Below are 15,116 nucleotides of genomic sequence, written 5' to 3' on the forward strand. Positions count from 1 at the left end.
TCCACACGTCTACACTTAGCACGTCGGTGGTCATTATGACTCTCACATGGCCACTGACTCATCACTTATTATATTCAGGTTGTTACACCTTTTTACAGCTGGCATAGCTATAGCGCCAGTCGACTAGTGTAGTCGGTTATGCATTGTTTGACTTAGTAGGCCACTTTCCTTTTATGTTGTATCTTATCTATACTTTGTGTACATAGTAAAGAGTGTGAAGAAGAAGAAGAAATCAGCAAGAAAACGTTTTGGCCTCCATCTCTCTTCTTGTCTCTTGAGTGAGCTTCTCCTTGTGCATTCTGTGTGTGTTCTACGCAGCATCTTGAGCAACCCCCTCCACCACGCGATTCTTGACATGGTATCAGAGCCGCGCCATTGAGAGAGGCTGATTTCGAAGGTTGAAGTGAAGGAGAAGAATCAAGGTTCGAGCAAGCAAGCTACGGGTAAGAATCTCTCCCATTCTTCCACTCCTTCTCTTGGATAGTGCCTGTGGAGGCACCGGAAGCAGGGCAGAGCAAAAATTTCAGATTGCAGTGAGATTTGGTGTGCGCGAAGAGCGCTGTATATTTTGTAGATAGGCCCTTTAGGGCTTTCCTGTAGAGATTTTGGGCATTTGAGGCCGTTTCAGGGCCCGTTTTAGAGCCGCAAGGTTGCGGACAACAGTTTCGGGGTACATTGTGACTTCGACTGTATTGACCGAACGTGGGTGCGCAGGTTACAGATTTCAGATCTGTAAGTTCAAAGGTGTTTACCAATGAGTAAACACAAGGTTTATCTGCAAAAAAGTGGCAGATTGCATGTATTGTTGAGCAGACAGTTAAAAAGGCTGTCTGATGTATTGCTGTGCACTATAGGTCCAGGGTTGCAGAAGATTTACTTGTTGTTGGTATTAATTTTGTGATAATGGCAGAGAACAGTGGAAGCCCTATCATTGAGAAGCTCGACAAGAACAACTACCCTTCATGGAAGTTCCGTGTCACGAACTTCCTTATTGGAAAAGGCCTCTACGAGTTTGTTTCAGGTGAAGAAAAGGAACCGGAGATGAGTGATCCTCCAACTGCAGAAGAGACAAAGGCACGGAAGGAATGGAATGCAAAGGATAAAAAGGTCATGTATTGGTTGTCTGCAGTAATTGACAATGATATGCTGGGACACATTAGAAATGCAGAGAATTCATATGCAGCTTGGACCATACTTGAAAGTATGTTTTCTATAAATACAAAGGCACGAAAGATTCAACTCAAGCAAGAGTTGAATACATTGAAGAAAGGGAAGATGTCTATCAATGAGTATACACTGAAGGTAAGAAGCATTGCAGATGCATTGGCAGCGATTGATGCAATTCCCGACGATGATGATTTGGTGTCGTCTACCTTGGGTGGACTTAACAATGAAAAGGCTTGGAAGTCTTTTGTAACTTCTGTATATGTCAGAAAGCCATTTCGAGATTTTGATGAGTTGGTCTCCCTTATGATCACTGAAGAGATCAACATGCAGAGTGAGACACCTGAAAGAAGTGGTGAACAAGTCCAAGCTTTCTACTCCAGTTCAGGAAGGGGACGTGGCAGGTTCTCTTCAAGAGGCCGTGGTACAGGACGTTGTCGTATTGCTGCGCATTCGAGATGTGAAAACCACCCGAAAGTTGTGTGTGCGATTTAATACTTTATGCACACTTAGTTGTTGTGATTACATTTATTCTCTGCGTATGAGTATAGATGCTCACATGAAGGGCTTCACTTCAGATGTTTTTGTTAATAGCACACTTATTAATATTTATGGTAAATGTGGCAGCATTTTAGAGACAGAGGCGCATTGTAGATCGTTTGAGGAAAGAGAGGTTTCTTAGAGTTTGGAGAGACTGGCAAACCGTTCCATTATCAATTCGGCCTGGGACAACCATACCAAGTCAACCTTTGGTGGGAATTTTGCAGCCAAAAACCCCCCAAGAAGCAAAAGTTGCACCTTTACTTGCAAGAAGTGATATTATAGTTACACGAAATATTGAGTGGGCCAATCTTTTGGTTGGTTTTGAACAAGCAAATCGATATGTTATCATGGACCCTCGAGAAGGATTAATGATGGTTGGGTACATAATTGAATCAAGCCATTGGCTGCTTCGTCAATTTCTACACCGAAGGCGGCCATTCACTACTTCTATTATGGATGCATCAGGCAATGTCCTATTTACTGTGAGGAGATCGCCATGGTTCATTAACAGCACGATTTATGCTGAGATAGATGGAGGAGTTGTGGGCTTTGCCAAAAGGAGATGGCATCTCTGGAAACGTATCTATGACCTTTACTTGGGCAACAGGTAGTTTGCAGTTGTAGAGAATCTTGGTTTTTGGAATTGGACTTTCACTTTGAAAGACGAAAAATGGAAAAGTTCTTGGTGAAATTGATCGATATTTTCGGGGCTTTGGTTATGAGATGCTTACAGATGCTGGCCAGTATGCAATTCAATTTGGTGATATTGCCCCTGCTTATCACCCGAAATCTGCAGTAGATGCAATGTCTGCAGACAAATCTGTTCTGCCACAAGGAATTAATGTGAATCATGAATATGAGGCTGAAACATTTGAAGTAGATCGCCCATTATCTCTGTCAGAAAGAGCGGTGGCACTTGCACTTGTAATCTCTCTTGATAATGACCATTTCTCAAGGCATAGTGGATGGTTCTTTCCTATACCATTTATAGGAGGTGAAGAGTAGAAGCTGGTATCTCTTCAAATATCACTTCATATTCTTGTACATAATTTTGGAGCTCGCTTGGATCTGTACAATTGTTTTGGACGAAGTTTTAACTTGTAAATTCTATCCGAGCAGAGAACTCCTAAAGCCTGATGGGAGAAATCTTGACCTGCCAGTTGAAGCAAAAGCACTCGAAGTAATATGGTTACATACACATGGCAGTGTGGAAATCTTAAAATAATACATGGATCTAGCATACGATTTTTTGGAGAGGAATCAGAAGGCAAAAGGGGAGAATTGTCGTCTGGATTGGGAGGACGATACTCTGCGCTAAATAGAAGGGAAAAAGGACGAAAAAGCTGGGGGGGAAAAGCTCGGAAGGCAGAGGGAGTGCGAAAGTCTTGCGAAAAAGGAGAGACAGAGGGAGCGAGAGAGCGATGTCTCTAACGGGTGCAACAACAACTTTAGGGATCCCTCGTAGTGGTTGAACAAGCCGAGCAGCAAGGCAAATCCATGCTATTGGAGGTAGGGCCTTCTTCACGGAGAGAGAGGCATGCATTTTGCACTGCTCAGCAGGTCGCAGTCCTCAAAATTGAAGCACACAGTCACCAAAGATTCCTTGTGGATTGATGGCTGCTACATCACACATAGGATTCGCAAAGTGCTTCTTCCCAAAGGGCTTGAACCAGCAGTGAAATCAGATTTTTGACGCTGTGGTTATCGCGCGGATTCTAGAAGCTGTATTGGTGGTTCCAATTCTGCAAGTGAATTAAGTACTGGCAGATTTCTGGCCACACTTGGTGAATCTTTTTCTTTAGGATTTGATGAAGCTGTTGCGCTCTCTGCTGAAACAGGAGAAGGCCTGACAGATCTTTATGAAGGGTTAATGCCTTTGCTTATAAAAGCCCAAGAAGACATAAATGCTGCCCAAGAACTGAATTCTGAGGATGAATCTAGAGGTCCTTTGGCAATGCAGCTGGTCACCCTAATGTTGGCAAATCAACAATACTGAATTTCCTACTTTGATAGGAACGTGTGCTAAGTGAGTCAGAACCAGGTCTAATTCGAGATGCTGTTCGTGTGAAATTCTGTTATAACAACAGAACTGTTTACCTTATGGATACTGCAGGTTGGATGTAGAAGGCACAGCTTAAACAAGGTCCATCTGCTCTTAGTGCTATTCATGCAAGCTTTGTATCTATGATAATGAAGACAGTAAAACAATCTATGATTAAGGAAACAGATTTGTGACCTTATGAGGATGTTTGTGATAAACACGAAGGATTGAATTCATAAGAGATCATTGACAATTCAGAGATTGATCCATCGAACCACTGTAATTAAAACTTGTGGAAAAAGCAACTCTCCTTTTGTTCTTATAGACTTTATTGAAGCAACTATGGAGCTGAACAAGAGGGTGGAATCCCTTTTAAATGCTCAAAAGAATGTAGGGTGTCCTGAAATTATAACAGATTTTACTTCATTTTTCTTGCTGGATCTTCTAGCCTGAAATTATCAAGGACTTCTGAAGTTGCGACATTGCTTTCCAAACTCTTCGACATCTTTGGTGAATCCGACGTGAAAGCATCGTAGAAATTTCAGGATGGGAGATACTTCAGCCTCTATTTCAGCTTCCTCTACAACTCCAGCTGCGTCTACTTCAGCTCCATCGATGACTGCTGCGTCAAGTACTTCAACGGAGGATCTAAAACAGATTTTGCAGAATATGTCCATGTATATGCAGCTCCAAAATCAGCAAACACAAATGTATATGCAGCAGCAACAACAATTGTATCAACAGCAGTTGTCTCAGCAAAGGCAACTCTATTCGGAGCAGGAGAATGCAAACAGCGCGACTAAGGCTATTGAAGCAGTTGAGAGTGAGAAGAAGCTATTTGACGAGCGTAATGTTTCAGCATATTTGAAGACATATGAGATCAAGATGGGGTTTTTTGGAGTTCCTGCTGGACTTATGAGTAAGTACTTCCTTCGTCTTGTCACACCTGCTTTGAGGACAAAGGTGACTGATCTTTTTATTCAAAATACACATTGGCAAGATTTTAAGAAGGCTCTAAAAGAAGAATACTTCCTTGAGGACTTTGGTATGGCTACTCGGCGGTCATTCCGAGAGTGGGTCTACGTGCCAAACAAGGGTCTTGCTGCTTCGGAGTTGATTCGAGAATTCGAAGAGAGGTATAGTCAGCTTGATGCTATTGAACAAAGAGCATTGGATGTTGAAAAAGTTGAGCTTTTCTTGCAAGCTGCAGATCCTGCTCTTCAAGAAGAATTGGGTGAGCTTTTTGAAGATCGCACGAAGCCTATGGGTCTTAAAACTGATTGGCAGGATGCTCAGGATGCAGTCTCGACTTTGACCAAGAGGAGGATATGGAAGACTCGCCTACAGAATGGTTCCATGACACCTACACCATCATCTGCTCCTATGCCTACTTCTATCCCTGTTATTTCTTCTCCTTCTCAGCCAGTTTCTTGGCCTATGCCAGTGCCTACTATTTCCACTCCACCTATTCCTCCTGTTCCACGACCGATGCCTACACCTTCTGCTCCAAAACCATCCGCTCCATCGGTGCCTACCTCTATTGATGACATAATCAAAGGCATCACAGATTTGACACTTGAGTCAGTCAAAGCGGAGTTGGTGGGTAAGTTGAAGGAGCAGTTTGCTTCAACTGTGCCTACTACTTCTTCTAGTGCTCCTACTGCACCTAGGAGTGCTCCTAGTGCACCTAGGAGAGATCGGAGATGTATTTGGTGTGATAGTACGGAGCATCAGCATTGCAGGGATTGTGACTCTTTCCAGGATGCAAGGAGGCAGAATTTGGTATATTGGGGGCAAGATGGTAAGATTTGGTTGACTGAGACAGGAGCTCCACTTGCTACCAACTTTGGTAAAGGTGGAATGAAGAAGTTAGTGGAGGACATAGCTGCGCGTACTTCTTATGTGACAGCTAGAGGTGATGCTTCTGCATATGGAGTACAGATTGAGAAGGGATCAGAGACTCAGTCTGCACTATGGACTTATGCTATGGAGACTGCAAACAAGGGAAAAATTCAGCAAATTGTTTTGACTAGTGCAGGCTCTAGCATCAGATCAGAGACAGGTTGGGACTCGCCTGTTGACATGTATTCTATTTATGCTTATTTGGCTAAATCTCATGGTGCAGATGTATTTGTTGAGGAGAAGCGTAAGAGGGATGAAGAAAATCCAAGTGCAGCTAAGAAGACTAGAGGGGGTGAGTTTGTTTCTCCACCTACTGCAGGACCGTCTTCAAGACCAGGGCCAGATCGACAGATGGAGGATGCTCAAAAGAGAGAAAAGAGGCAAGAGCCTAGAGAGAGAAAGCAACCAGGATTCAGATTGATGTCTGATATTGAGACATCTACAGATATGAAGAAAATCTTTAATGATAAGATACTTGGCAGTGAGGTGACTTTCACTATTTCTGAGATTTTGGGCATCTCAAAAAGAGAGTTTTAGGATCAGTTTCAGGAGGTCCTGAAGAGGAAGAGACATGCATTGGCTACCACTGATACACAGGGAGTTTTGATTGGAGAGTTGGATGAGGATGATGATGAGGTTATGGTTGATAATGCTTCTGTTTTGCCGCAGGTAGAGAAGAGGGTTCAGCCTATGCATTATGCTAAAATTGATGAGCCTGTTTTGATACCGCGTAGTCACTTTTCGCGGAGCCATTGGGCTAGGGCAACTACAGAGACGATGGTAAAGGTTGGAGAAAAACAGGTGCCTTATGTTGCATTGGTTGATCATGGTTCAGAGATTAATCTCATAGTACGTGGAGTTTATGAGAGTAACAGATGGCCTATGGATGTAGAGCATGGGTGGCATATGAGAGCCGCCAATAACACTGCAGGTGATTTATATGCTGCTTGCCCTAGTGTCAGGGTTTCTATTGGTGATGTAGAGGAGGATTTTCATTTCTTTGTGCAGGATTCATGCTCGTATCCCATAATTCTTGGACAGCCATTCATTACAGAGATGCGCATGGAAACAAAGGTCATGGATGATGGATCTGCTTATGCACGGATTCGCAGTAAAGATGGTATGAGAGCAGTTCAGTTGATAACTGTATGTGTGAACCATGTTAGAAACAGAGATACTCTCAGAGATGCACCCTTACCCACTGTGAGGGATTCGGGTTTTCATTAGGTACCGCCGTTTCGCGAGACGACGGTGGTACAGAGCAAAGGAGATTGGAGTTCTCGCCTCTTGGCAGTGATGTTTTCTCCTTCGGTGATGTTGGGATTTCAGCAAATAGTTCAATGAGCTATCAGAAGACTTCTAGGTTGCCTAGAGCTGCCAGGCAGTATATATGCAGGAAGGAGAAAAATTTGAAAAATGCAGGAATTTTGGAGGATGATGAGCACATAGATGGTATGTATGACAGTGTGATTTGTGCAGATACGATGGCAGAGATGGAAGATATACTGAAAACTGATATGCTGAATTGTCATGGTAATGTATTAGTGCAATCCCTGGACATGTTTCATGAAATTGCAGATTTTGTGTCACAGATTGAGTCAGAGGCTGAGGAAACTCAGCAAAGAGTGTTGAGTGTTGAAGAAATTCAGCAAACAGAGTTTCCAGCTGGTTATGATCAGCTTTCAGAGAGACAGAGGGCTGAAAAATTTCAGCCAACAGAGTTTACTGCTGAAATATTTCTGCATTCAGAGTTTGGGGCTGTTTCTATGCAGTCCATAGAGCAGAGGGCTGAGAATATTCAGCCATTGGTGTGCAGAATTGCTGATTTACAGCAAGGTTTATGTAATGCAGAAGAGCATAATGAAGCCAGGGTTGACACGAAATACAAAACTGTGGATAAGAAGATGAAGCCGGTTGCTGTACCGCTTCCATCTGACAGTGATCAGCAAATAGAGAGGGCTGCTAAACAGCAAATTTTGAGGAATCCGGAGCATATTGGTCATAAATTTTCAGCAGAGACACTTGCTGAATTGAAAATTGGAAATGGTGATTTCTTGTTACCCATAGAGAAGCAATGCTTTCAGGATATGCTTGAGCATCATGGAAGGGGATTTGCTTTTGTCCCACATGAGATTGGATGTGTGAATCCTGATATTGTTGCTCCTATGGTCATTTTTACTATTCCTCATATCCCATGGAATCTCTGACCTATTCTAGTGCCTAAAGCACATTTGCCAAAGCTGATTGATTTATTGAATGAGAAAATCAAGATGGGAATCCTTGAGCCTTCATCTGCACCATACTCAAACAGGTGGTTTACAGTTCCAAAGAAGAATGGTACTCTCCGATTTATTTAGGATATGCAGCCAGTGAACAGAGTTACTATCAGGAATGTTGGTATAGGTCCAGTTGTGGATGAGTTTGCAGAGGCATTTGGTGGACATGCCATCTATTCTTTGGGTGATTTGTATTCAGGATATGATCAGTTTCAGCTGGCTTTGGAAAGCAGGGACATAACCACCATGAGAACTCCTATTGGGCTTGTCAGGATGTGTACCTTGCCTCAAGGTGCCACTAATTCTGTTGCGCATATGATGAATGCCATGCATAAGGTCCTTCGTGATTACATACCTCAGCTTACTATGCCTTTCTTGGATGATGTGCCCATTAAGGGGTGTGCAGAAGAAGAGAAAAATGAGAGCCTAAATGAGCAGGGATGCAGATACTTTGTGGCTGATCATATTTCAGCATGTGAGAAGATTTTGGCCAGGTTAGAAGAAGTGAACTTGACACTTTCAGGGCAAAAATTTGTTTTTGGAGTGAATGAGGTTGTCATTGTTGGGCATATGTGTGGATATTATGGCAGGAAACCTTCACCTGATAAGGTGAATACTATAGGCAAGATTGCAGAGTATTGTTCTACTACTTCGGAGATACGGAGATTCATTGGTGCTTGTGTGTTTTATATGATTTGGATACCTCATTTTGCACACATTGCAGATTGTTTGTATCAGCTGCTTCGAAAGGGGCAGAAATTCTATTGGGATGAGAGCCACACTAAAGCCATGCGGAAATTGAAGAAGTTATTGCAGAATGCTCCTACTCTCAGAAAAGCGGATTATAATTGTGATAGGCCTATTGTATTGACAGTTGACACTAGTCCAATTGGCATAGGTTGGGCTGTGGGTCAAGATGATGTAGATGGAAATAGGTATGCTATTCGGTTTGGGGCGAAAGTCCTAAACGAGAGACAGAGGAGATATCCGCAAATCAAGAGGGAGTTATTGGGGATTGTCACGGCTCTCAAATGTGACAAGGAGTACTTTATTGGAGCTTCAGTTGTGGTAGAGACAGATTGCTTGCCATTGATTGGTATGATCACGAGTTGCTCTACTCCGGATATAGCCATGTTGAGATGGATTGCATACATCAAGTCATTAAATCCGGAATTTAAACACATAGCAGGGAAGGATAATCCAGTGGCAGATATGTTGTCTAGAGCCAGATATGATGATGAGGAGACACTACTTGCAGAAGAGGATGATGCAGAAATTTCAGCCACTATGGTTGATCATGTTTGTCATGTCTATGATATTGTGGCTTTCATAGAAGAACTTTATGTTGGAGATTGGTTACAGATTGGCAGGTATCTTAGTACACTAAGAAAAAGAGATGAATGGACAGATGAAGAGTTCAAGAAGATTAGAAGGAAAGCCTATGGTTATTTTCTCAAGGACGGATTTCTTTGGAAGCATATGAAGAAAAGAGGCGGATTACCTTTGCGGGTTGTCTGCGATAGAGAGACACAATTACAGGTGATGAAGGAGTTTCATGAGAGTCCTTGGGCTGGTCATAGAGGAGTACGGGCTACTTATGAGAAAATCAAGGAGAAATATTGGTGGAAAGGCATGTATAGAGATGTTTCTCACTTTGTTGAGACTTGCAGAGACTGCCAAATGTATTCAGTAGTGCGTCATCGAGATGAGCTTCATCCGACCTATCCACTATGCATTCATTATAAGTGGGTAGTTGATTTGGTTACCATGCCTATGGGTCTATGGCAGATGAGATACATTGTTTTGGCTAGAGAGGATCTTACTAATCATGTTGAGGGCAGATCTTTGAGAACGAAGACCACTAGTGCAGTGTGTAAGTTCTTATTGGAGGAAATTTTCTGCAGGTATGGTTGTGTGGGTAAGATCACTACGGACATGGTGAATTGGATGCAGATGAAGCTAGGGAGTTTTTCTCTTAGCTAGGAATCAAATTGGCTCTAACCACGGCATATAATCCAGAGGGAAATGGAAAGAGTGAAAGAGGGCATTCACCGATAGTGAAAGCATTAGCCAAAGCATGTAGAGGACGGATTGGAGAATGGCCGAGACTTCTACCATTTGCTTTGTGGGCTGATCATAGGACTCATAGTGTTACCACAGGATATATGCCTGCAGAGTTGATGTATGGTCAGTAACCTGTTATGCCGATTGAGACTTGTGCTTTGACTTGGTTAGTTTTACCTTGGCAGGAGGATTTGACGAGAGAGGAGCTCTTAGCTCTTCGGATTCGACAGTTGGAGAGGAGACCTGAGGATATTCAGCTAGCTATTGAAAGGTTGAAGGTTGCTAGACTAAGGAATAAGGACAGGTTTGACAGTAGGCATCGCTTGCGGCCAAGAGCAATAAAAGAGGGAGATTGGGTATTGGTGTTTGATAGCAGTCTTGAAAATCAGCATACTGCACTTCGGAAGATGGTGAAAAGATGGTTTGGGCCGTACATAGTCAGACATGTCTTTGATAATGCAACATATGAGCTGACTGAATTGGATGGGACAGTGCTTAGAGTGCCTATTGCTGGAAAAAGAATCAAGATTTTCAAGAAAAGAGATGATGAGGATTATGCATTGGAAGAATTTTCAAGAGAAGAGCAACGACAAGAAACTCTAATGGAAGAGACAGATGATATGGCTAATAATCTTGTTGATCTACCGGAAATGCATAACGAAGAGATTGATTTGTTTGTGGATCTTGATGATAATGATCATGGGTAGTTGGCTCATCCGGAGGATGCGCAGGATTAGAGGGGGTGGATGCCGTATTGCTGCGCATTCGAGATGTGAAAACCACACGAAAGTTGTGTGTGTGATTTAATACTTTATGCACACTTAGTTGTTGTGATTACTTTTATTCTCTGCGTCTGAGTATAGATGCTCACATGAAGGGCTTCACTTCAGATGTTTTTGTTAATAGCACACTTCTTAATATTTATGGTAAATGTGGCAGCATTTTAGAGACAGAGGCGCATTGCAGATCGTTTGAGGAAAGAGAGGTTTCTTAGAGTTTGGAGAGACTGGCAAACCGTTCCATCGTCAATTCGGCCTGGGACAACCATACCAAGTCAACCTTTGGTGGGAATTTTGCAGCCAAAAATCCCCCAAGAAGCAAAAGTTGCACCTTTACTTGCAAGAAGTGATATTATAGTTACACGAAATATTGAGTGGGCCAATCTTTTGGTTGGTTTTGAACAAGCAAATCGATATGTTATCATGGACCCTCGAGAAGGATTAATGATGGTTGGGTACATAATTGAATCAAGCCATTGGCTGCTTCGTCAATTTCTACACCGAAGGCGGCCATTCACTGCTTCTATTATGGATGCATCAGGCAATGTCCTATTTACTGTGAGGAGATCGCCATGGTTCATTAACATCACGATTTATGCTGAGATAAATGGAGGAGTTGTGGGCTTTGCCAAAAGGAGATGGCATCTCTGGAAACGTATCTATGACCTTTACTTGGGCAAGAGGCAGTTTGCAGTTGTAGAGAATCCTGGTTTTTGGAATTGGACTTTCACTTTGAAAGACAAAACATGGAAAAGTTCTTGGTGAAATTGATCGATATTTTCGGGGCTTTGGTTATGAGATGCTTACAGATGCTGGCCAGTATGCAATTCAATTTGGTGATATTGCCCCTGCTTATCACCCGAAATCTGCAGTAGATGCAATATCTGCAGACAAATCTGTTCTGCCACAAGGAATTAATGTGAATCATGAATATGAGGCTGAAACATTTGAAGTAGATCGCCCATTATCTCTGTCAGAAAGAGCGGTGGCACTTGCACTTGCAATCTCTCTTGATAATGACCATTTCTCAAGGCATAGTGGATGGTTCTTTCCTATACCATTTATAGGAGGTGAAGAGTAGAAGCTGGTATCTCTTCAAATATCACTTCATATTCTTGTACATAATTTTGGAGCTCGCTTGGATCTGTACAATTGTTTTGGACGAAGTTTTAACTTGTAAATTCTATCCGAGCAGAGAACTCCTAAAGCCTGATGGGAGAAATCTTGACCTGCCAGTTGAAGCAAAAGCACTCGAAGTAATATGGTTACATACACATGGCAGTGTGGAAATCTTAAAATAATACATGGATCTGGCATACGATTTTTTTGGAGAGGAATCAGAAGGCAAAAGGGGAGAATTGTCGTCTGGATTGGGAGGACGATACTCTGCGCTAAATAGAAGGGAAAAAGGACGAAAAAGCTGGGGGGAAAAAGCTCGGAAGGCAGAGGGAGTGCGAAAGTCTTGCGAAAAAGGAGAGACAGAGGGAGCGAGAGAGCGATGTCTCTAACGGGTGCAACAACAGCTTTAGGGATCCCTCGTAGTGGTTGAACAAGCCGAGCAGCAAGGCAAATCCATGCTATTGGAGGTAGGGCCTTCTTCACGGAGAGAGAGGCATGCATTCTGCACTGCTCAGCAGGTCGCAGTCTCCAAAATTGAAGCACACAGTCACCAAAGATTCCTTGTGGATTGATGGCTGCTGCATCACACATAGGATTCGCAAAGTGCTTCTTCCCAAAGGGCTTGAACCAGCAGTGAAATCAGATTGTTGACGCTGTGGTTATCGCGCAGATTCTAGAAGCTGTATTGGTGGTTCCAATTCTGCAAGTGAATTAAGTACTGGCAGATTTCTGGCCACACTTGGTGAATCTTTTTCTTTAGGATTTGATGAAGCTGTTGCGCTCTCTGCTGAAACAGGAGAAGGCCTGACAGATCTTTATGAAGGGTTAATGCCTTTGCTTATAAAAGCCCAAGAAGACATAAATGCTGCCCAAGAACTGAATTCTGAGGATGAATCTGGAGGTCCTTTGGCAATGCAGCTGGTCACCCTAATGTTGGCAAATCAACAATACTGAATTTCCTACTTTGATAGGAACGTGTGCTAAGTGAGTCAGAACCAGGTCTAATTCGAGATGCTGTTCGTGTGAAATTCTGTTATAACAACAGAACTGTTTACCTTATGGATACTGCAGGTTGGATGTAGAAGGCACAGCTTAAACAAGGTCCATCTGCTCTTAGTGCTATTCATTCAAGCTTTGTATCTATGATAATGAAGACAGTAAAACAATCTATGATTAAGGAAACAGATTTGTGACCTTATGAGGATGTTTGTGATAAACACGAAGGATTGAATTCATAAGAGATCATTGACAATTCAGAGATTGATCCATCGAACCACTGTAATTAAAACTTGTGGAAAAAGCAACTCTCCTTTTGTTCTTATAGACTTTATTGAAGCAACTATGGAGTTGAACAAGAGGGTGGAATCCCTTTTAAATGCTCAAAAGAATGTAGGGTGTCCTGAAATTATAACAGATTTTACTTCATTTTTCTTGCTGGATCTTCTAGCCTGAAATTATCAAGGACTTCTGAAGTTGCGACATTGCTTTCCAAACTCTTCGACATCTTTGGTGAACCCGACGTGAAAGCGTCGCAGAAATTTCAGGATGGGAGATACTTCAGCCTCTATTTCAGCTTCCTCTACAACTCCAGCTGCATCTACTTCAGCTCCATCAATGACTGTTGCGTCAAGTACTTCAACGGAGGATCTAAAACAGATTTTGCAGAATATGTCCATGTATATGCAGCTCCAAAATCAGCCAACACAAATGTATATGCAGCAGCAGCAACAATTGCATCAACAGCAGTTGTCTCAGCAAAGGCAACTCTATTCGGAGCAGGAGAATGCAAACAGCGCGACTAAGGCTATTGAAGCAGTTGAGAGTGAGAAGAAGCTATTTGACGGGCGTAATGTTTCAGCATATTTGAAGACATATGAGATCAAGATGGGGTTTTTTGGAGTTCCTGCTGGACTTATGAGTAAGTACTTCCTTCGTCTTGTCACACCTGCTTTGAGGACAAAGGTGACTGATCTTTTTATTCAAAATACACATTGGCAAGATTTTAAGAAGGCTCTAAAAGAAGAATACTTCCTTGACAAAGATGACAAGCTCAACACATGCGGACATTGATGATGGACCGCCTGGTTAGATGGGTCCACACGTCTACACTTAGCACGTCAGTGGTCATTATGACTCTCACATGGCCACTGACTCATCACTTATTATATTCAGGTTGTTACACCTATTTACAGCTGGCATAGTTATAGCGCCAGTCGACTAGTGTAGTCGGTTATGCATTGTTTGACTTAGTAGGCCACTTTCCTTTTATGTTGTATCTTATCTATACTTTGTGTACATAGTAAAGAGTGTGAAGAAGAAGAAGAAATCAGCAAGAAAACGTTTTGGCCTCCATCTCTCTTCTTGTCTCTTGAGTGAGCTTCTCCTTGTGCATTCTGTGTGTGTTCTGTGCAGCATCTTGAGCAACCCCCTCCACCACGCGATTCTTGACCCTACCTTGATTGGTTTAGGGCAGGAGTCGACTCTTGAGTGGGAGAAATTGGTTCCTATGGTCTTGGACCAAGAGGTTTGAAGCGAAAAATGCTTCCAATATGAAGGCATTGATGTGATAGTTCAATCCTCTCAGAAGCAAGGAAAGGACAATGAGAAGAATAAGGACAACAAACCAAAGAAGGACAAAGACAAGGAATCTACTTGTCACATATGTGGAAAGACACGTCACTAGAAGAAGGATTACCCTAACAATGATTTTATTTTTTTGCAAGTAAAATGTGACTGATTATATTACTAAAAAAAATGGATTACAATGGAATGTTCATGCTCAACAGACAAGCTGGAGCTGATGCAAAGTCACAAATACATCATGTATACAAGCCTCTCAAGGCGGTCTTGGGGGGGGGGGGAGGGGCGGTGTATCGCCAACTAGGGCTGCCTGCCTGCATCACAAAAAACAGGTCTTGGTAGCCCAAGTGCACATGAAATAGCAACAAAGCTCCTGATTCACCCTACACCTGATCCCATCAGCACGGAGGGAGTGGATGATGGAGGTCCAAAGCTCTGCTAAGGTCACTTGTACTAACAGTCTCTCTCTGCCAAAAGCCTCCTGACACCACGCCTTCCAGATCTACCATCCAGTAAGGCTCGCTATGATCTCCCATACCTCCAAGCGGTCTGTTGTGGGCTCCAGTACCTAGCGGATGGGTAGAGCCTCCAAACCAACCACAATGCAGGACCCTACCTCGATAATGAATATAGTGTCTTGGATCTTGG

General features: G+C 42.7%; 2 pseudogenes; both read left to right on the forward strand.

Moving 5' to 3' along the window:
• The window catches only part of LOC148041122 (uncharacterized), a 125,045-nt pseudogene extending 122,333 nt beyond the window's left edge, over window positions 1-2,712 (forward strand).
• A 608-nt stretch (window positions 2,713-3,320) lies between these two features.
• On the forward strand, window positions 3,321-11,850 carry LOC148041123 (phospholipid scramblase family protein C343.06c-like; annotated as a pseudogene).
• Window positions 11,851-15,116: the final 3,266 nt, after the last annotated feature.

Source organism: Lygodium microphyllum, chromosome 1 (genome assembly GCF_053477565.2).
Source record: "Lygodium microphyllum isolate KBCC chromosome 1, Lygodium_microphyllum_v1.1.10, whole genome shotgun sequence".
NCBI lineage: Eukaryota > Viridiplantae > Streptophyta > Polypodiopsida > Schizaeales > Lygodiaceae > Lygodium > Lygodium microphyllum.